The 22131-nt window shown below is 41.2% G+C and overlaps 1 protein-coding gene and 1 non-coding gene across 6 annotated transcripts in view; one reads left to right on the top strand and one right to left on the bottom strand.

The window, feature by feature from the left end:
• Positions 1-254: 254 nt before the first annotated feature.
• Positions 255-388, bottom strand: LOC113915616. Its single transcript, XR_003517761.1, has one exon. It is a non-coding gene; the product is annotated as a small nucleolar RNA SNORA52 (small nucleolar RNA).
• Positions 389-8374: 7986 nt separating this feature from the next.
• The window catches only part of RDX (radixin), a 97616-nt gene continuing 83859 nt past the window's right edge, over positions 8375-22131 (top strand). For 2 of the 5 annotated variants that reach the window (XM_027578049.2, XM_027578050.2), the window contains exon 1: positions 8377-8606. The gene's annotated coding sequence lies outside the window, so the exon portion shown is untranslated. Of the gene's footprint in view, positions 8607-9339; positions 9359-11217; positions 11310-22131 lie in introns of those variants that run through there. The other 3 variants (XM_027578046.1, XM_027578048.1, XM_027578047.2) reach the window with 3 other exon arrangements.

The raw sequence follows: 22131 nt of genomic DNA, 5'->3' as shown, positions 1-22131 counted from the left end.
AAGTACTCCCAAGATTAATAATTGGACAAAATCCAGGACCCAAGTGGATTTGCAGAGGGCCTGCAGCTTTCCCCCTCCCCCCTTTCTTCACACATAGTTACCAGTAACAGCTAGGGATTTCCCCGTAACAGCCAGTTCGGATTCAGACCGTCTCTCCAACTTTTCTGTAATCATTACACAGGACATATTATCTTCTTAAGTAGAAAAGCATTCGTACATCCAATTACTACTTTTTTTTTTCTTTTCTTTTCCTGGAGTGTCTAGAAGCTCCTGTCCACAAGCCCCCTGAGGCCTTGCTCACGCCTCTGGGTGAGGCTTCTAGAGAGCTCCGATCCACGAGGGAGACCTGCTGGACCACGGGCTGCCCAGCACGGGTGAGGATGGACTTCAGTGACGAACTTATTACCTCTCAATGTTGTGTAAAAGGGACTTACAGTGAAAGTGGCTTTTGGATTGTTTTGAGTAATGGCGGTTGTACCCAGTTGGGGCTCTCCAGAGAAAACAGAACCAGCAGATAAATATTTGAGAAGATTTAGTATTGGAATTGGCTCATGTGGTTACGGAGGCCAAGAAGTCCCATGATCAGCTGTCTGCCGGCTGGAGAGCCAGGAAAGCCAGCGGTATAATTCAGTCTGAGTCTGAAGGCCTGAGACCCAGGGTGCAGTGGCCTATCTCCCAGCCTAAGGTCAGAGGCCTGAACAAAGGGGCTGCTGGCCTAAGTCCTGGAGTCTGAAGGCCTAGGAAGCAGGAGCTTGGAAGGTCAAGAATGGGAGAAGATGGATGTTCCAACTCAAAAAGAAAGAGAAGGAGCCCTTCCTTCACCGTTTTGTTCCATTTGGACCCCCGGAGATTGTTTTATACCCACCCACACTGGTGAAGGCAGATCTCTTCACTCAGTACACTGCACCAAATGTTAACCGCTCCAGAAACACCTTCACAGACATAACCCCCAAAATATTTTTTTTAACCGGTTATCTGGGTATCCTTTAAACCAATCAAACTGACACATAAAATTAACCATCACAGATGTATTTCAGGAAATAAGCGGCAAAGTCACAAAGTAAACAAGGCTGCATGAGGACTTTGTCATTTTAATACAGTAACCATGCCTAGATATTATATACCATTAGTGTTGCCAAAAACAATATTCGAAAAGTATCAGCGATTTTCTTTGCACTTAATAAATGCATTGTGCTGGGACTCAGACTTGAGTGCACCAAATTGAAAGCAGCACGTTGTAATTAACATGAAATTTGGAGTCAGGAAACCTAGATTTTAGTCTCACACTAACTTCTTGGGTCATTTCATTCATTCACTCAGCAAATATTTATTGAACACCATATAATTCTCTGGACACCTTGGTAAGTACTAAGGCACAAGAATGAAAAGAAGTTGACATTGTATCTACATTTATAGACTTGTAGTGTAATAGAGAGGACAGACATCAATTAAAAAAAATCTATGAATTAATAAACAATACAACTGCTCTGAAGTCCCACCAGGACAAGTGACATGGAGTTGTGCCCAGTAGCAGGGTGGCCCAGGCAGGCTTGACTGTGATTGAGATCTGAAGGATGATCAGGTGTCAGCTAGATCAATGGGGCACAGGGAACTGTATATGCAAAGTCCTAGTGACCTGGAGGGGACTGGCATATTCTAGGAATTACACATGGTCAGAATGGCTTTAGCTTGGAGAATAAATGCAAACCATGACCAATAATAATAAGAGGTCAACAAATGGGTCTGGGGCGGGGAGGAGATGGGAAGGAGATGTGAGATAATCATAATTACATTTCAACAAATTAACTCTGGATTCAATATTGAGAAATAATTGTAGGCGGCGCGTGAGCTGACGCAAGAAGACCAGTTAGAAGGCTATTGCTGGTCCAGAAGAGATAACCATTGTGTGATCTGGTTGGGAGTGGTAGAGATAGGAAAAATTAGACCGAGGCAAGAGGAGGTAAGAGCAATAGGATTAAGCAATAGGTTGGGTATGAAGGAGGTGAAGGAGAGCAAGTGTTAAGGATGGCTCCTGCATTTCTGGTTGAGATCGGGAATAATGGAAGCACATCAGATTTGAGCAAGACGAACTCAGCAGATCCTCATTTCTGCTTTTGCAAAGTAAGAGGCAGACTCTTGTTTGAAGTCCTATCCAAGTTTAAAATTGTATGATTGTATTCTAGAATTCAATCATTTTTTGAAAAGAAAGAGTGCCTCAGCTCAAGTGGAAATCCTTACAGGTCAATGCTTTGGTTATCGTTACATAAAAAAATGACCCAAACCTTAGTGACTCAAAACAACATTTATCATCTCATAATTTCTGTGGGTCAAGGAGTCAGGGGAAGCTGAGCTGGGTGGTTCTGGCATGGGGGGGCGGTCTAAAGGGGTGGCATTCAGGTTCTTGGCAGGGGCTGTGGTCACCTGACCCCTTGCCTGGGTCTGGAAGATTCACTGGCTTCCGCATTGGCTTACTCACACAGCTGTTAGAGGAAGGCCTCAGGTCCTCACTGGCTCTTGGCGGGAGGCCTCCGGTTCCTACCACGTGGGCATCTCCGGGGACTGCTTGAGTGTCCTGGGGACAGGGCCCCTGCCTTGCCCCAAAGCAAGTGATCCCAGAGAGAGCCAATGAGGAGGAAGCTGGTGCCTTTTAGGATCTTGTCTCAGAAGTCACATACCATCAATTCCATTTTTCTGTTTGTTAGAAGCAAGTTGCTACATCCAGCCCAAACTCATGGAGGAGGGGAACTAGGTCCCACTTTTTCAGGGAGGAGTATGAGATACTACGCGGATGTATGTTAGCACCACCACGGAAAAGATTAAGTCTTCTTCGCTAGACCCTTCACAGAGGGCTGGGCACCTTTCCTCCACAGTAAATAACGACTGTGGTATACATTCAACTAAATTAAAATACAACATAAAGTGTTATAAACTAGAAAACAGCTATCTAGAATACTCAGTGCCGGAGTTCTAAAGGGTGAATATTTATTTGTTCATTTATTTATTCATATCTCTGTCATGACAAGGACAGTCTAATAATGTACAAAGCTTATTGAGTCATAAACTAAAAATTATGAAACACTATGAAGTGGTTCTCTGTACACAAGTACTTTCTGCATAGGTCATAAGATACATAATAAATTCTAGAAATTACATGTTATATATAGGAATTGAATATTTTACGGGTGAATCAGTCAGAGTTGGAGAATTTTAGAGCTTGAAGAAAGTGTACAGAAGGTCAGTCTAATCCAGCTCCCTATTTAATAGATGAGAAAACTGGGAGTCGATACAAATTTTTTTTAAAAATGGTTTTTTTCCTGGAGCTCTCACACAGTTAGGGGGAGGAAGCCATTTTTGATGGGGTAGCTGTTTCCCAATAATACTGGAGAGGGGAGTCCACGCTCTTTGAGATGATCTTCCAGTCCTGAAAATCCCTGGCGTCTTCGGACAAGCTCTTGGAAAGGCACAATGGGTGTCACATTCTTCTTGGTTTAACACTCTTTGCAAGTAAGTTACCGAATAGTCTATCGGATCTTACAAGGTCACTTAGCAACTTGTTTGTAGGAATTGGGAATAAAGCCAAGGTTATGGACTCTCTCCTTTAGACTCTTTCCACTCTGTTTGTTGCTTACCTCTGAAATTCTCTTGCCTTTTATCACAAACTAAACTGGCTTTTTATTATATAAGCAGAGAGGATTAAGTAATAACTTTTACCTTGTCTTTGTTGAAGATTAATATGCTCATATCTGCAAACACATTATGAATTATGTACTTATGTAATTTGATCTTTGATAGGGAGAGAATAAAGGCTGGGGCAGGCCTGCGGTTTCTTGAGTCTTCCTTTAGGTACGTTACCCATCAAACCTCTGTTGACTGTACTGAAATTTTATAGCTTATATCAGCAATTAAATTTGTATGGCCTACTAGGCATACAAAGCAGATGATAAGATAGTTTTATTTACTTTGTCTGTTTTTACCGAGGGCCATTATATTGGTGAGCACACTGTGAATATGTACTTAAATAGGCAAGATAGTGGGAGTCGGGAATGAAATATCACTGTTCTCTTTTGCATTTCTGTGTATAGGTCTTTAAAATAGTTGTGACTTTACATCTTTATAGCTTTTGAAAAACTGAATAAAATTTTTTCATGGAAAAACACTTTAGTATATAATGATGCTTTAGGTTAATTTAATATATAATCTTTAATATTCAAATCCTTGAGTTGAGCAGAACTATATTTTCCAAAGACACAGTTGGAAATAAAAGGCCTGTTTTAAGCATGTTACTGATGTTCATTTATTCAATGAGAATTTATTGGATGTCTCATTCACCATAGTTCTTATGTCCAGTTCCTGAACTTGTTCCTAGATTACTGAACTTGTTCCTAGATTACCCAGAGACACTTCAAATCAGCATCTTTATAACTTGCCCAGTTATCTTGACCTCTCTCTTTTACTTCTTTTATACTCCCTATTTATCGTAATGGTACCCATTAGAAACCTGGAATCATTTTCACTTCTCCTTTTCTCTTACTCCTCGAAGCCGACCTCCAAAAATTTTAGAAGATTCTATTTCCTCCTCTTCTTCTTCAAAACCTCCCAGGGTCAGTCCTTCATCCTCTCTGGCCTGGACTTTTACAGCAAAACTGTCTTGAGTTGTCCCTGGTGATCTTGCCTATCACTGTGTCACGGAACCACTCTCTTAAGTAATCCACGTGGCTGCCAGTTACTTTACTAACACAAGGGAATCACATTATTCCCCTTCTTACTACCTTATATGGATTCCTACTTCCTTAAAGCTGAAGGGCAAATTCTGATCTTCCCAAACAGATCCCAACTTACCTTTCTGGTTATAAACATCCTTATCTCAACATCAACCCTCTCTTGCTACTCAGTCTTCAAAGTTGATTGCCTTTACCCCTTTCCCCTCTTAGGGAATCCTCTACTAACCCTTCAACACCCCCCTCTGCCCCCCCCCCCCAGGGACTTTCTCTTCTCTAGGCAAAGTTAATAGCCCTTCTTTTCTGTCTCACTTGACACTATGTGTCTATCTTTATTACAGCTCAAATTGCACAACTGTTTGTTTGCGTTTCTCATTACTGAATCCAGAGGGCAGGAGACTAGTCTTAAACTAGCGAGGGGACTGGAGCTCAATGTTTATTCTAGATGGAAAACCTTCCATTTTCAAAGCACACTAGCAAAAAGGAGTTTTATTCAAGAAGGAATTTTATATGTGCTAGTGAGACAAATGCTTTGTAACTATCATAGGAATTCCAGAATCCAGAATTAGTCAATATGTTATCGCGGAGTACCATCGGATTGTAGCATAGAAGAGTTAGTAATAGATTGTAATAGATTGATTTTGGTCTTTTTTTTTTTTAAGATTTATTTCTTTGAGAGAGAGAGAGAGAGAGAGAGAGAGGCTCTCCCGACCCTGAGATCATGATCTGAGCTGAAACCAAGAGTTGGACGCACCACCCAGGCGCCCCTGATGTTTCTTTTTTATGCATATTAGGTAGGTGCTATATAAGTTTTTTTGTAACTACTGTTAATATCATCAGATTGTTTTTCTGAAAAAATGTAGTTTCAGCAAATGTGTGAACTTTTCCCCTTGAAATCTGAAATGTTGGAATAAAATAGAGAAGAAAATTTTCAATTAAATCACTCATTACAGTAAAGATGCATATATTTGACCTAAGGAACAAAACCAAACAATGCTGTGTCTAGATGACATTTACAGTGAAGATACCTGACCCCTAACTATAAAGTTCTGCCAGCTCAGTTCATCATAATTTTTCACAGAATAGCCTCACACTTAGGAAACAGTGGCTTTGGGTTTTTGTGTAATTGATGATCCACATCGTAGTAAAACTAAACTTAACTCATTTTTTTTACACTGTAAAAGTAAGACAGAAAAAACTGAAGAATAGAATAAAGAAAAAAAAATGTCATAGAAGACCACCCAGCCAACCCTGGGTTTCAATCTTTCTCGGTTTTTCTAACACCTCATACTTTTTTTTTTTTTTTTTGAGAGAGAGAGTGTTTGTGTGGGCACGGGGTAGGGGCGGGGGGACAGAGGGAGAGACAGAGTCTCAAGCAGACTCCCCACTGAGCGCAGAGCCTAACAACCTAGAGATCACGACCTGAGCAGAAAACAAGAGTTGGACACCCAACTGAGTTAGCCACCCAGGCACCTCTTTGTTGTTAGTTTCTTTTAAACATACATGTGATCATACTGCATGGATAGTTTCATAACTTGTTCCCTCCCTCTAATACTACAAAAAAATATGCCATGATGTTATACACATTCCATAAACATTTAAAGTTGTTAACCCAAAATGTTACAGAGCATATATGGCTACTTTTAAAATATTTCGTTTCCATGTTTAATTTTTGCATCTTATAAATAATATTGTGATCTACAGTTTATGAATAAAGCTTTTGCTCTATTTCAGATGATTTCACTCAGAAAGAATCTCAGATATGGGATTATGGGTTACAAGAGGATGAACATTTTTATAGGTTGAATCACTGTGCCAAATTGCTTTCTAAACAGGTTGTTTCAGTTTACACTCCCACTCACAATGTCTGAGAGTACCCTTTTTATCTCACCAGCCTTGAATGTTATCTTTTACTTAAATATTTACTAATATGATAGCCAACTGAAACGTTACATTTTCTGGTCTGTTTGCTGTTGCAGAGTATAGGATAAAATCTAGGCTCTGGAGTCAAATATAACTAGGTTTGGTCATTGCTCTGGCTGTGTTACAAATTACTTAACTCCTTTGAGGCTCTTTATTCACTGATTAAAAAAAGGGGGGGGCAATGTTAATATTGACCCCAAACACAGGGTTGTTGTAATTATCAAAAGAGATGCTCATGTAAAAAGCCTAGTACCCTAGTGCCCCGGCACATAGTGAATCCTTTGTGTTCATTGCAAAAGTATGTAAAAGTGTAGCAACTTTTGCTAAGTATGTACATACTTTTGCTTGCTTAGTGTACTATCCAGGAATTTACGTAATACTTTGACTATCTTATGCATGCAACTTGATGTGGAAGGCTGAACAATTACCTGGATAATCCTTGCACCCAGGGGGATAAAGTCAGGGAGTAATCTTTTAGTTAAGAAAAAGGACACACCTGGTTCCCATCCTTGAGGAATTTGCCATCTAAAGACCTTTGAGTTTAACTCTTGGGGCTTTTAATTGTTCAGAGAGGTCGCAGAGGGCAATGGAAACTCACTGAAGCTCAGAGCTTGGTGAAAGTGATCTGGGGAGACAGTTCCTGGAAAAGCTACTGTCTCAGGGAAGACAAATGCTAAGGCAGGAAGGATATGAATTATTTGTTCTCTAGAAGTTAAGTACACTCCTGAGATTTTGTTATTTGAATCTCAAGTTTGTTCATAAAAGGTAAACTACATAAAGACTGCAAATGGGGCAAGCTGGACTGATCTGGTTTTGTGCGCTACGGTTCCTAAATACTCATAGCACGTGTTGCTCTTTGAATCCCAGAAGACACTGAGGAGAGAGGATGGGAGCGTGGCGTGGATGCCAGAACACGGACTAGGAAGAAGTCTGTCTAGTCCCAGCCGCCGACTAAAGAGAGCGGCCTGGAGTTAAGCTAGGACCATAACCTTCTCTAATTCTAGGATAATTTAGGTTTGCCTGCTCTGTGGGGGCCCCACTTCCAACTTTTTCTTCTTGATCAATTCCTTCCAACTGCCCCCAAAATGTCGGTGGTAATAAAAAATTATCAACTGTCTTTGCCTAAAGGACAAAAATCTGCACTTGTGATTGGGGACATAACCATCGAGGTTTTGGTGGAGCTCTCCGAAAAAGCAAAGTTTTCCTAGTTGGGTAAAAACTGCCACAATCATTTAAACGTCCTCTGTGGCAAATCTAAATTCCTCTAAGATAGGCCGGTCTCTGTCTCCTGGTCCAGGATTCTCCCGCTGAGCAGCCAAGTAACACCGCCCGATTCGGTTCTGGATCTCCTCCGGGAAGAGGAGTCCCTTCTCGGGGGCGATGGAAACGCCCCGGGCGAGTTTTCTGGCACCAGCGGGAGTTTCAAGTTTCCACTCGTGGGGGGGGGGGGGCGGCGCGCGCACGGCGAGCTTCGGGCGGGGCTGCCCCGCCGCCCTAACAGCCCGCGTCCCTCCAGCCCAGTCCCGCCAGGACGGGCTTCCCGCGGGGCTCCCGGGCGGACACCGACCCTCGAGCGGACACCGACCCTCGCGCGGCCCCACCCCGCGCCGCGAGCCCCGGCCACGCCGCGGGCGGCGGGCGGCCGCGAGCGCGGGGGGCGGGGCGCGGGCGGCCCTCGCGGCGGCGGCGGCGGCGGCGGCGGCGGCGTTGGCGCTCAGGCCGCGGCGCGAGGCCGGCCGGCCGGCAGGGGGAGGCGGGGGGCGCGGGGCAGCCCCGCCTTTCCCCCGAGGAGCCGCCGGGCGGCCATATTGCGGAGCTGTCTGCGGTGGTGGCGGCGCTTCTCGTCTCCGGCGGCCCAGCGCTTCCCACCGCCGCCTCTCCCTCCCTGCTGCAGCCGCGACGCCCGGCGCCGACGCGCAGCGCCCCGGCCGCGCTTGGGGCGGGAAGGAGCCGCTCGCTCTCGGGGTAAGCCGCCGGCGCCCTCCCTTCCCCCAGCCCCTGCTCCCAGGCGTAGCCGGAGACGCTGAGGTGGCGGCCAGAAGTTGCGGGGGCCTGCGCGGCCCGGCGGCCGCGCAGCGAGGGCCTCGCGCGCCTCCCTGCTCGCGCCCCGTGGGCCGCGGCGCCACCGCTCTACCGGCCCGGCGGGCCAGGCCGTCCCGGGGGCCGGCGAGAGCGTCGGGGCGCGGCCCGCAGCAGCCGCCGCTGGTCCGCCCTCGGGGTGGGCCCTGGGCCCCCCAGCTCCGGGGGAGCGACGGCTTCCCGCCGCCTGGGCGCGGCCCGGGCGCGGCCTGGCCGGTCCCTTCAGGGTGCTCCGAGAATCCAGTCAGCGCGGGTAGAATTACAATTTGCAGTGTGTGTGGGGGGGGATTTATTAGAACTCCCCCCCCCGGGGCCTCCAGTTTGAAAGTAAGGGTGTCGGATTACTGGAGAGCGTGCGTTCACCCTGCTGCCAAGAGGATGTTGCACTACGGGGCTCGGGGCGCGGAGCCGCTCCCGGCCGGGCGGCTCGACCTGCCGCCGCTGCCGCCGCTGCGGGCCCCGAACTTTGTCCGGCCCTGCGGGCGGCCCGGCTGGCTGTCTCAGAGCCCACCGCACAGGTGGGGGACCTTTCCGTGCCCCCTTCGCGGGCGCGCTTCCCAGCCTCATTTCCGGACTAACTCCGAAAGAGGGGCGCTCGGTTATTTCGGTTTCAATAAAGCGCCTCACTTCCTCTCCAGGTGAGGCAGGGTCCTTTAACCGTTCCCCGTGTTGGGTTATCCCCCGGCCCCCCCGGGAGTGGTGGTGATCAGTGAGACGCGAAAAGCGAAGTCAGTTTCACCAGAGATGAATTTAAAAATAGAGTTGAGAATGTGTAGAGGACGTTTTAATCAGTCCCGAGGCACTGAGGCTGGCGTGATGCAAGTGTAAAAGTCTACGGTGAGGAGGGTCTATTTGATGAAGGGGTACTTGGGCATCCACACTGCAGTCTGTTGTTTGCGGGGCGTACAGTTTTTACAACACTAAATACTCTTTTATATTTCAGACGGAGCTCTGAATGAACAATTGCCCCGTTCATTTGGCTGGGTAAATAAGTGATGGCCTAATGCATTTGCCAAAACAGCATTATTAGATTTGAGAAGAGATTAATATTCAGGATGGCGCTTTTTTTTCTAGTTTTCAGAACTCCATTGCTTTCACCAGTGTGTTTATCTTGCAGAGACTAACATGACAAAAATGTGACAAATGATGAAAGGTAGAACACTCCTTTTGAAGTTAATAGTAATGCTGTGAAAAGGATTGTATGACTTTGTTTCTTTGCTTAATCACTTTTTTATGTAGGATGGAATTTAATAAGCAGTTGATATATTATTATTAAAGAACTAATGGATAGGCGTTGGAGTTCTTTACAGTTTTATTTAAATGAGGCAAAATTTGATTATGGCATTTAGAAATGTTAAATTCTTGCTCTTGTGGATTATACATTGTTTTGTTCACTCCTGTATCCCTACACATGGAAAAATGTGTAGGAGAGACTCAGAAATATTTGTAGAAAAAATATCATTAATTTTGGTGTGGGTAAAGTATGTTGAATCTGTCCTTTGTTTTAGACATTGTCATTCCTTAACTGGAACGTAAATTGATTATTCTTTTTCCTCTGGTGGTAAGAAATGACAGACTTTTCTCTCACTGTCAGTAGTCTCAGGGAGGGGAGCAAGGGTTGTTTCTTGTTGATTGCTTTACCATTGCCAAGAGCAGAATTGGATTTTATTATTCATTTTTATCTTTGGCAGGTTGTTGAAGTCTTTATATATTTTTATTTTAATTTAAGTTCTCAATTTTTTTTTAAGATTTTATTTATTTATTTATAGACACAGCGGGAGAGGGAACACAAGCAGGGGGAGTGGGAGAGGGAGAGAAGCAGGCTTCCCGCCGAGCAGGGACCCTGATGTAGGGCTCCATCCCAGGACCCTGAGATCATGACCTGAGCTGAAGGCAGACGTTTACTACTGAACCACCCAGGGTCCCCATTCTCAATCTTTTATATAATTTATTTATTTTCTTTCTTTTTTTAATCTTTAAATTTTTTATTGTTATGTTAATCACCATACATTGCATCATTAGTTTTTGATGTAGTGTTCCATGATTCATTGTTTGTGCATAACACCCAGTGCTCCACGCAGAACGTGCCCTCCTTAACACCCATCACCAGGCTAACCCATCCCCCCCCACCTCCCCTCTAGAACCCTGTTTGTTTTTCAGAGTCCATCGTCTCTCATGGTTCGTCTCCCCCTCCGATTTCCCCTCCTTCATTCTTCCCCTCCTGCTATCTTCCTTTTTTTTTTCTTAACATATATTGCATTGTTTGTTTCAGAGGTACAGATCTGTGATTCAACAGTCTTGCACAATTCACAGCGCTCACCGTAGCACATACCCTCCCCAGTGTCTATCACCCAGCCACCCCATCCCTCCCTCTTTTAATGTAATTTATGTATAGTCTAATTAGAGTCTACAGTGTGGAACGATGGTGGGAGTCTTGTTTTTTCATCCATTTTTAACTTAATGAATTTTACCTTAGGTGATTTAAAAATGGCAAATTTTAACCAATATTTCCCAAAGACCAAAGCCTAAAAAATGTGTCATATGAAGATTGTGAAGACTGAGCTGTGCCAGTGGAGCATACCTGACAGGGTAAAGCTAATATAATTTTATGCTACTATGTGAATCTGGGAACTCAAGGAAGTCGGCCCTCCAGCGGACCAAAAGCTAATGGACACTTTGTAACTACCCTGATACTACCCTTGGGGTACTGGATTCAGCAGAACTGGGTTGAGTTGCTGTTGACTCCCCTCTTACAAGGTTATTTTAAGCCTCATAGTGTTGTTACTGATAGCTAAAGATCTTGGATCTTCCCTTTTGGCCGCCAGTGAAGCTTACCTCTTCCGTGATAGAAGTGGCCAGTCTGACTCCAGAGAGTTCCTTAGCTTCTAGCCTCTTTCACAGGATCCTACCTTTCTTACTCATTTTAGTTCTTGGTATATTTCTTAATACTAATTTATATTGAACATAAATTTTAAACCATTTTTAAAGACTATGAAAGTAATACATTTTACGACAAACTTTAAAAACCTAGAAAGATGTAAAGGAAAAATAAAGTCCTCTTCACTCCCCAGAACTCCCCTCCCCCACCCTTTCTCACATGTCTTTCATAGGTAATTAATTAATATTAGCACTTCTTTCCTTCTGTACGGAAAATTCCAATACTTACACAAGGATAAACATACACCTTTTATCTAATTTATGATTTTAAAGTCTATAAAAATAAGGTTATTTTGTAACAAACATTGAAAGGGTGTTTATTACTGTTAAACATTAATGTTTCTCAGATTTTTATCAGTTGAATGCAATCACACAATGTGATTTCCTATAATCTCAAAGTGTTTTATGTGTTTGTGCAGATTTTCTTGCTTAATGATTGAAGGTGAAGTTCACTTTTTGTTTTCTCCCTAGAGTATGGCATATGATTGATAGTGAAAAGTGGTGTCTTTTAAAAATATGTGTCTTTGTATTGGGAACTGTTTGGAAAGGAAATATAGTCCATATGATGTACTTCTTTCCTCATTCCATTTAATACTGAACTCTAGCTTCGGCTTCCTGGAAAAGAAGGGTTCAGTCAGGTTATGAGTTGTATAGAATTATTTTCTTTGAATAACCAGTATGTATAGAAATCCTTGCAGATTTACTAGTTTAAAACACTTAGTTTTATTTAATAGGTAAATGTTACAAATTTGCATATACATATGTTTTGTATCGTTTTTTTATATATCAGTTACCCTATAACAATCTAAATTGCATCTTGAAGAGGTTATATATACAATAAGGTAATGACTTTTTTTTTTTTTTTTACATCAAGCTGTCTAATGTAGATGAGAATGCTCAAGACATGCTGGGTTACTTTTCTACCTAATTTATATACATTTGAAATAAACTGTTTTTGAGTTTTAGTCAAGTTGATTTGTTTGAGAAAGATACTCTCTTTGCTGTTAACCATTTAGAGGAGAGGTCAACAAATTAGTTGGCAGGCCTGATGTGGCCTGCTTTCCTGATTTTGTAAATGCAAGTTTTATTGGAACACAGAAATCCCATTTGGTTACATATTGTATATGACTGCTTTTGTGAGCTGTAATGTCAGAGGCCATATATTTTGCAAAACCTAAAGTATTCACTCTCTGGCCCTTTACAGAAAAAGTTTGCCAACCACTGATTTAGAGAAAAAAAAAATCTTGTCAAAAGAATGTCTTAGGTACAGTATCAAAGAAGGAGGTAGCACATTGTTTTGTTTTTTTCCCCACGATTATAGAATTTATAAAGTTATGAATTTCAGTATCAGTAATTGGAATAGTTTTCTGAGTTGTAGGTAGTCTCTGTGAGCTTTCAGGGCCTTAAATGTTTCTTTTATTTGTGGAAAGTTGAAGTTAAATAAAACTGGCTGCAGTCAAACTGAAGTGAGCGATCTTTTTTCAAGGACTTCTGCCACATAAGATACTTTGGCCTCAATAATAGAAAATTCTCAACCTGGCTTAAATAAAGAGGAAATTTATGATCTTCCATAATAAAGTCCAGAGGCTCAAGAATAGCTCAGTAATGACATCAAGGACTCCCCTTTACAATTCTCTGCCTTGCGGTCTTCCACATTGGCTGCATAGTAAGACTTTTCCTCTTGTTACACTCTGGCTGCAGCAGGACTAGCATGCCATCCATTCAGCCGTACCCAGAGAAAGGGGAAGGACTCTCCTTTCCAGAAGCCCCCCAGCAGATGTCTTCGTCTCATAGGCTGGGATTGGGATATATTCCATACCTAACTAGTCACTGGTAAGGGTAATGAAATTGCCTTATCTTAACGACTCTCCTTCCACTAGATTGTTTTCCTTATTCATATATACCAAGTGTCTTGGATTCTTTCTTACCCCCACCCAAAGTTACATCCAATATTGATCTGTCGTACATAATCTAGCATGAATATGTGAGTTCTATCTTCTTGGGTACTAAATTTATTTGAATTACAAAATGAAAAGTGTTGATTCCTGCTAAAATACTTCGAAGGCAGGGGTTGACAAACAGGCCCAGGAGCCAAATGCAGCCTAGTCCCTGGTTTGTTTTTGTTTGTTTTTGTTTTTGTTCTGTAAAGTTTTATTTGAACACATCATAGCACATTTGTTTACATATTATCTATGGCTGCTTTCATGCTACAACAGCAGAGTAGTTGCAGCAGAGACCATATGGCCTTGGAAAACCTAAGAAATTTATCTGCCCCCCCCTTTTAAAGATTTTATTTATTTATTTGAGAGAGAGAGAGAGAACACCAGTAGGGGGAGCAGCAGAGGGAGAGGGAGCAGCAGGCTCCCTGTTGAGTAAGGAGCCCTATGCCGGGTTTGATCCCAGGACTGAGATCAGGACCTGAGCTGAAGGCAGATGCTTAACCGACTGAGCCACCTAGGTGCCCCTTTACCTGGCCCTTGAGGGAAAAAGTTTGCCGACTTTAAGATAACATGCCTACATTTATACTTCTGTGCCAGATACTTTTTGTTTTTGGCAAATAAGATACTGAGAAAGTCACACTTTAATGGGAATATTGATGTGCTGTACTATAAAGTGTGTTAACTGCTTAAATGCTCTTGTGTGTAGGAACAGGAGTTAATAGTGCATCAGTGTTCTAAGCAGAGTCTTCTGTGATGTGAGTTCTGAGTGTTTCCTACTTTATTTTTTAAATTTTCCTATTTCTGTACGTTAACTAATAACCTTTCAATAAGTTATAACAAAAATCCTGGCTAGTGCACGGAATGATGCGGGCACATGAATGCAACAAAGGGACCCTTGATAGAAGGGAGAATGGGAATACAGGAAATCTCAGCCATGCTTAATTGACTCTGAAACTGTTTGGCTTTTACTGAGTGCGTGGGATGGATTAAACTTTGTTAGCCATCATCAGGGCTCCTGATACTTAAGACATTTGCAGACTCTAGACTTAGAGAAACTATAAAATCTTAGTTTGGTTATTAAGTAAAGTTGGTGTATATATACCAGTCAACAACCAGCATGATAATTACAGTTACCATTAAAAGGGTCAAATTATCTGGCCTTTAAATTTAATTTGATAAGGGTCTTGAATAGAGATGAGAGAGTCCTGAACTTGGGAGACCTAGTTGGGAGGAGGATTTTTCTCCCCCACTTTCATGTTTGCTGTCTCTTGTAGTGTGTTGCTTATTAATATATTGTTTTGTCATCTTATAAATGAGAGGAAGATATTGCTCTTGACAATGATCAGCAGAAAAAGACAATTGAGTATTATATGTAAACTTAATTCACCAAAATCACCAACAAACTTCTGAGGCCCTACTGTGAGCCAGACAGCATTCCAGTTTCTAAAAGGGAGATGTGAATATCTTGAAAATTAGAAGCTTAATGATAGAACTGCCATATAGCTTTATTGACTGCATGAGAGAGTTTTGTGCAGTTTAAGAGATACTTAAAAAACTTTATTCTCTTTTGAAAGTAAGCTACTATGATGTCTAGGGTTGCAAAACCTATAAAGCATAGAATTACGTGCGGGGATTCAGGTCATTTTGGAACTTTGCTTCTTTCCTACTGCAAAGGTGACATCCATGAATCTTTTTACATTTTTAAACACTGTATTAGTTTTTGGTGTTTTCATAAGTGTAAAATGAAGAACTTGGACTGGATTTAGCTTTCTTAGCTTTTAGCATTTAAAATTAATCAATGTAAATGGTAATGTATTATTTGTTTTTCTACCCGCCTTGGGAACAATATAGATAAGGTGTTCCCTTTAAATTTCCAGATTTCTGGGGCGCCTGGGTGGCTCAGTCATTAAGCGCCAGCCTTCCTCTCAGGTCTTGATCCCAGGGTCCTGGGGTTGAGCCCCGCTTAGAGCTCTCCGCTCCGCGGGAGGCCTGCTTCTCCCTCTCCCACTCCCCCGCTTGTGTTCCCTCTCTTGCTGTGTCTCTCTCTGTCAAATAAATAAATAAAATCTTAAAAAAAAAAAACAAAAATAAATTTCCAGATTTCTTTTAGAAGAGAATCTGAATTCATTGTAAAACTTTTGTTTTTAATATTGCAATTCTGCTTTATATTTACGTTTTAGAAATTTGCATGTAAAAATTGCCCAAAAATGTTGAATATTTGATTTCCTTGAAAATATCCTTGAACAAAAATCACTTTCTACATAAGCAACTACTTAATACCTTATTTGGAACTGCATATCACCCTTACAGGAAATCCATTTACAGAGATGATTATACCAGTTTTTTTTTTTTTTTAAGATTTTGTTTATTTATTTGAGAGAGAGAGACACAACAAGAGAGGGAACACAAGCAGGGGGAGTGGGAGAGGGAGAAGCAGGCTTGCTGCGGAGCCGGGAGCCCGATGCCGGGCTCCATCCCAGGACCCTGGGACCATGACCTGAGCCGAAGGCAGACGCTTAACGACTGAGCTACCCAGGCGCCCTGTGATTATACCAGTATTAATGTGTACTTACAACATCTTGAGAGGTAGTCTTTTGACCTGAAAACAGAAAAATGAGCTTTAGCTTCTTCTTGAAAAGCTCTGGTAATTGAGATGAGCTTGTCTAGAATGATGTCAGAAAAAAAGCAGAATACGAAAGCCAGAAAACCACAGGGTTTACAAGGACCTCTCACTTGTTAACTAGATTGATTACTTTGGGCAGGTCACTTATGTGAATCTTAAATTCCTTATTAAAAGAATGAGGATTGAGGCGCCTGGGTGGCTCAGTCGTTAAGCGTCTGCCTTCGGCTCGGGTCAGGATCCCAGGGTCCTGGGATCAAGCCCCGCATCGGGCTCCCTGCTCGGCGGGAAGCCTGCTTCTCCCTCTCCCACTCCCCCTGCTTGTGTTCCGTCTCTCTCTGTCAAATAAATAAAATTTAAAAAAAAAAAATAAAGGAATGAGGATTGTGATACCTACCTATCTTGGGCAGAGGGAAGAGAGTAGGTATTATGAAGATTAGGTTAAGTGGCTGAATAGTGAGTATTCTGCAGGTACTTTCTTCATTCACTACCCTTGTCCTTGGTTTTGGCCTTCTTTATTTGCAAAACGGAGCTAAAATTTTTTGCTCTCTTTGCTTCACTTGAATGATGTGGCATTATGTAGCTAAAGGTACGTTAATAATGCTATTAAATTCAGAATTAACACTGAGCTAAAAATACAATGTAGTTCTGTGTATAGTAGAGGTTTTATAAGCCTTTGTGTTTGTGAACTTGGAGAGGGAAAAAAGTTCCATCTTTTTTTTTTTTTTACACATTTTCTTTCATTATTAATGTGGGCGACTGGTAGTATTAGCAGTAGCAGAGACTATTTCCAATAGAAATTGCAGATATTTTCATAGTTTACTGTTACAGAAATAACTCATCATTACTTAGAAGTTTAATCATTAGATCCACTGGTAAATATTTTTATTTAAAGATTAATTAAAAAGCACATATTACTGTGTCATAAATTTGTGATTTTAATATTTTGATAATTGCATTCCAGTATAATTGGAATTATGCAGTGTTAATGTATTTTATTTTGTGCATTTTAAAATGCTTTTCTAGGGGCTCCTGGGTGGCCCAGTCGTTAAGCATCTGCCTTTGGCTCAGATCATGATCCCAGGGTCCTGGGATCAAGCCCCACATCGGGCTCCCTGATAGGGGGGAGGCCCGCTTCTCCCTCTCCCACTCCCCCTGCTGTGTTCCCTCTCTCGCTGTGTATCTCTCTGTCAAATAAATAAATAAAATCTTAAAAAAAAATGCTTTTCTAGGAAGGGCTTCACAGGCTTCACCAGAGTGGCCCATGCAGGGGAAAAGTGATCAAGAACTTTTTTATTGTAGATAATAGTTTTGGTTTGACTGCCAGAGTTACCTTATTAATTTAGTTTATACTTCTCTTTGTTACACTGTTTCCTAATCCCCCAGTAAATTGGCAAAGGAATTCTTCTGTAACTTTTTGGTCTGTGGAGAGACCACAGTTTTCAGTGGTTTCAGAGATTGCTTCTATGTCTCAAAAGACAGAAAAAAAAAATAGGCATGGAGGAAAAGGATATCTTAAGAGTAAAATTAGGCAGTGTAGTATAAATTATTGAAGCTTCTGTGTAGGCCCAGTATGGACTAGACTTAACACCTGTTTTACCGCCTGATAGGTGGGAAGAATCTGTTGTGCTACTGACTTACTAGAGCTCAAGGTGTTTAGCATGAGGCTGTTTTTCCATTGAGGTAGAGAAGAGGCTGTTTTAGGGTCACCCTCAGAGTTAAAGGACAAAGAAGAGAGTATTTCATATGAATGCTTTGTCTGTAAACATTGTATTTAGAGTATATAACCATACAGTTACTCTTCTGGAAATAGGAAATGTGTATGCTCGCAGATCTCTTAAAACTACTTGTTGAGTATGTATGTCACTGCCATGATTGTGCTTCATTGCTTCTGAGGGAGTCGGTATGGCAGAGAGGTAGGGTAAGACCACTTTTAAGAAACTTAGGAAGAGGGGCGCTGGGGTGGCTCAGTCGTTAAGCGTCTGCCTTCGGCTCAGGTCATGATCCCAGCGTCCTGGGATTGAGCCCCACATTGGGCTCCCATCGGGCTCCCTGCTCGGCGGGAAGCCTGCTTCTCTCTCTCCTACTCCCCCTGCTTGTGTTCCCTCTCTCGCTGTGTCTCTCTCTGTCAAATAAATAATTAAAATCTTAAAAAAAAAAACAAAAACTTAAGGAGAGGAGGGAGTAAATTTTTTCTCTGTAATTATGTATTATGAGGGTAGATGGGAGAAGAGTTGATTTTTATTAAGTATCTCACAGTAGTTTAGGTGATTATATATTATTATTTTCTTTTTCTTAGAGAAGAAAGAAAGGAAGACACTGAAAGACAGTGATTTCCAGATGAATCAGTTAGAGATGGAAACCCAGGACATGTATCTTGGTATCTTGCTGTCTTAGCTTTTCATGTGACATTTTATTAAATTGTCCATTCTGGTACTAACAAATGCTAGTTTTCAGGAAAAAACATACTAATGCAATCATGGAAGGACTAGAAATGTATTACTGAAGTTAAATATCATATTAATATATTAAGTATTATATAAATATTTTTCAGTAATAACTAAATTGGCTAAAACTGCATCCTAAAAAAATTTAAGGTGGGATTCTTACATATGTCATATTATCTAAGCTTGTAAACTGAGATATAACCAATTTACTGCAATACTTTTTTTTTAAAATTCTCATCTGATTTTTAAAATTAGGAACTTAACAAAAATAAGACCCTGATTAGTATTAAGTGCCCAGTTTTGTATATTAAGATGTCAGTTGTAAGGATACCTGCGTTTTACATAGTTAAAATGAGTGGTTACATAATCACTTATACTAATGTAAATGTTGACACAGTTTGTCATAATACACAGAAAACCTGTAATAGTCCATGTTATCACATAGTTTCAACATTGTAATTTTAATCATTGGCTTTTATAATGAGTACTGCTGAGAATATCTTGCTACAGATTACTTTCTTTTGTATTTCTTTATTTCTTTGGGGTATAATCCAAAAGCAGAATTTCCTGTTCAGAAAGAAATTGAACTTCTGTTAATATTGACAACTTATTTTCTAGAAATGTTGAGCCAATTTATGGTGCTGCCAGCAGTATTTATATACTTGTTTAGCAGTACTATCATCAGTACTGGCATGTATAATAATAATAATTTTGCTAGTTTAATGAGTATATAATCAGTAATACCTTAAAGCCATTTTGATTTGTGTTTTTTTTAAGATTTTGTTTATTTATTTAATTGACAGTGAGAGGGAACACAAGCAGGGGAAGTGGGAGAGGGAGAAGCAGGCTTCCCACTGAGCAGGGAGCCGAATGTGGGGCTCTATCCCAGGACCCTGGGATCATGACCTGAGCCGAAGGCAGTCCCTTAACCAACTGAGCCACCCAGGCACCCCTTGATTTGTGGTTCTAATGCAAGACTGTGTATTTGTTTTGTAAAGAGTTTGTAGAGACTTTGCCTTTTAACCATTCATTGAGTGGGGTCTGAGTGATATCTTATATATTTAATTATTTCTTTCCACAGTAACTTTTTGTTATGACTGTTGGCTATTTTTCTATTCTATTACTTTTATTTTGCTATTTATTTTGTTCTACGGGTGTAGGGATTTTAAATAAAATATATTTATCTGTTTTCATCATAACATATTTTTCTTAATCATTTTTTCCTCAAAAGTTAGAATTTTTTAAAGTCTCTTTTTGAAAAAAGATTCACCTACTTAGATTTTGTTAATTATGGTGAAGTTCTAGGTCTGACTTCAGTTTATTTACTTAAAATAATTTTGTTCTTTCATTTTAAAGAAAGTGTTTTTCTTATTACAAAAGCTCTACATTTTCATTTTAGAAATTTACAGATTCATGTTAATTCATAGAGACTCAATATTTTGGAGTATAATCATATTCGTCTTTTCATTTATACTTTTTAAAAAAGTATAAATTTTTAAAATTTTTAAATTTTAAAATTTTTTAAAAAATGTGATCATACTGTATGTATGGTTTTATAACCTGCCTTTTTTGTGGATATTTTGCCATGTCATTTAATATTTTTCTGTAACATTTTAATTGGTTGCATTGGGGTCTAGCAGAACCTACAGATGTACCATGGTTCATTTAAATAATATCTGAGTATTATATACACTTTTTTTTTAAAAGATTTTATTTATTTATTTGACAGAGAGAGACAGCGAGAGCAGGAATACAAGCAGGGGGAGCAGGAGAGGGAGAAGCAGGCTTCCTGCTGAGCAGGGAGCCCGATGTGGGACTTGATCCCAGGATTCCGGGATCATGACCTGAGCTGAAGGCAGACCCTTAATGACTGAGCCAACCTGGCACCCTATACACTTTTTAAAAAAAAAAATTTTATTTGGGGCACCTGGGTGGCTCACTTGTTAAGCGTCTGCCTTCGGCTCAGGTCATGATCCTGGTATCCTGGGATCCAGCCCCGCGTCGGGCTCTGTGCTCAGCGGGGAGCCTGCTTCTCCCTCTCCCTCTGCCTACCTGCCTGCCTACTTGTGATCTCTCTTTCTCTGTCAAATAAATAAATAAAATCTTTTAAAAAATAAAATAAAAAGATTTTATTTATTTGAGAGCGAGAATGAGAGAGAGAGAGCATGAGAGGGAGAAGCAGACTCCCCGCTGAGCAGCGAGCCCAATGGGGGACTCGATCCCTGGACTCCAGGATCATGACCTGAGCTGAAGGCAGCTGCTTAACCTACTGAGCCACCCAGGTGCCCCTATTATATGTACTTTTATAAATAACACTGTAACTAGAATCTTTGTAGCTCTACCATTGTACACATTTGTTATTATTTTCTTTGGGCAAATTTCCACAAGTGAAATTATTTAGCACTTTTTAAATATCAAATAGGGGAAGACAGGTGGGTATATGGTAGAGCTCTGGACTCTAGGATAGGTGTCAAAAGACCGTTTGGCCAATGATTACCTGTGCGACTGAGAACAAATTTTCATACAGTTGACCTTGTTTCTTCAACTATAAAGTAGCCATAGTGTGACATGTCTTGTCTCCTTTGGTTTTTGTTAGTAGAGAATTAATGTAAAAGAGCATACAACTGTGGAGTCTTCTCTAAGTACAGGGCATTGTTGCTGAGTAATCACATTGTGTTCAGCTGGTAAATTAAGTGGTAGAACCTTATTCTTTTTCTCAGATAATTTATAATTAACTGAAATAAAACAAGGTGGGTGGGGCACTTGGGTGTCTCAGTTGGTTAAGCGTCTTCCTTCAGCCCAGGTCATGACCCCAGGGTTCTGGGATCGATTGCTGCGTCTGGCTCCTTGCTCAGCGGGGAGCCTGCTTCTCCCCCTACCTGCCGCTCCCCTTGTTGTGCTCTCTTTTTCTCTGACAAATAAATAAATAAAATCTTTAAAAAAAAAACAACCAAAAAACAAGGTGGAGACTAACCTGATCTTGAAGAGAGAGAAACACTGGTCTGAAAACATGCATTTTTAGAAGTCCACCATATCCTTATTTATGGATCTGAGCCGAAGGCAGTTGCTTAACCAACTCAGCCACCCAGGCGCTCAGCCAGGTCCTTCTTCAAAAAAAAAAAAAAAAAAAAAAAAATTTTTTTTTTTTTTAGGGGCGCCTGGGTGGCTCAGATGATTAAGCTTCTGCCTTCAGCTCAGGTCATGATCTCCAGGTCCTGGGATGGAACTCCATGTTAGGCTCCCGGCTCAGTAGGGAGACTGCTTCTCCCTCTCCCTCTGCCTCTCCCCCTACTTGTGCTCTTTCTGTCTCTCTCAAATGAATAAATAAAATCTTAAAAAAAAATTAAGAAAAATTTTTTTTAATTCCTAACACTCTGGTACGAGCAAACCTGAAATACCTCTGTAGGGATATATATACACACAATTCAGGGCTTACCCTCCTACATTGGGTAGTGGGTTAGGGACAC

This window comes from Zalophus californianus, chromosome 11 (assembly GCF_009762305.2).
Source record: "Zalophus californianus isolate mZalCal1 chromosome 11, mZalCal1.pri.v2, whole genome shotgun sequence".
NCBI classification, from domain to species: domain Eukaryota; kingdom Metazoa; phylum Chordata; class Mammalia; order Carnivora; family Otariidae; genus Zalophus; species Zalophus californianus.
The sequence above is the reverse complement of the archived record's forward strand: the minus strand, read 5'-3'. Positions and strand labels throughout refer to the sequence as shown.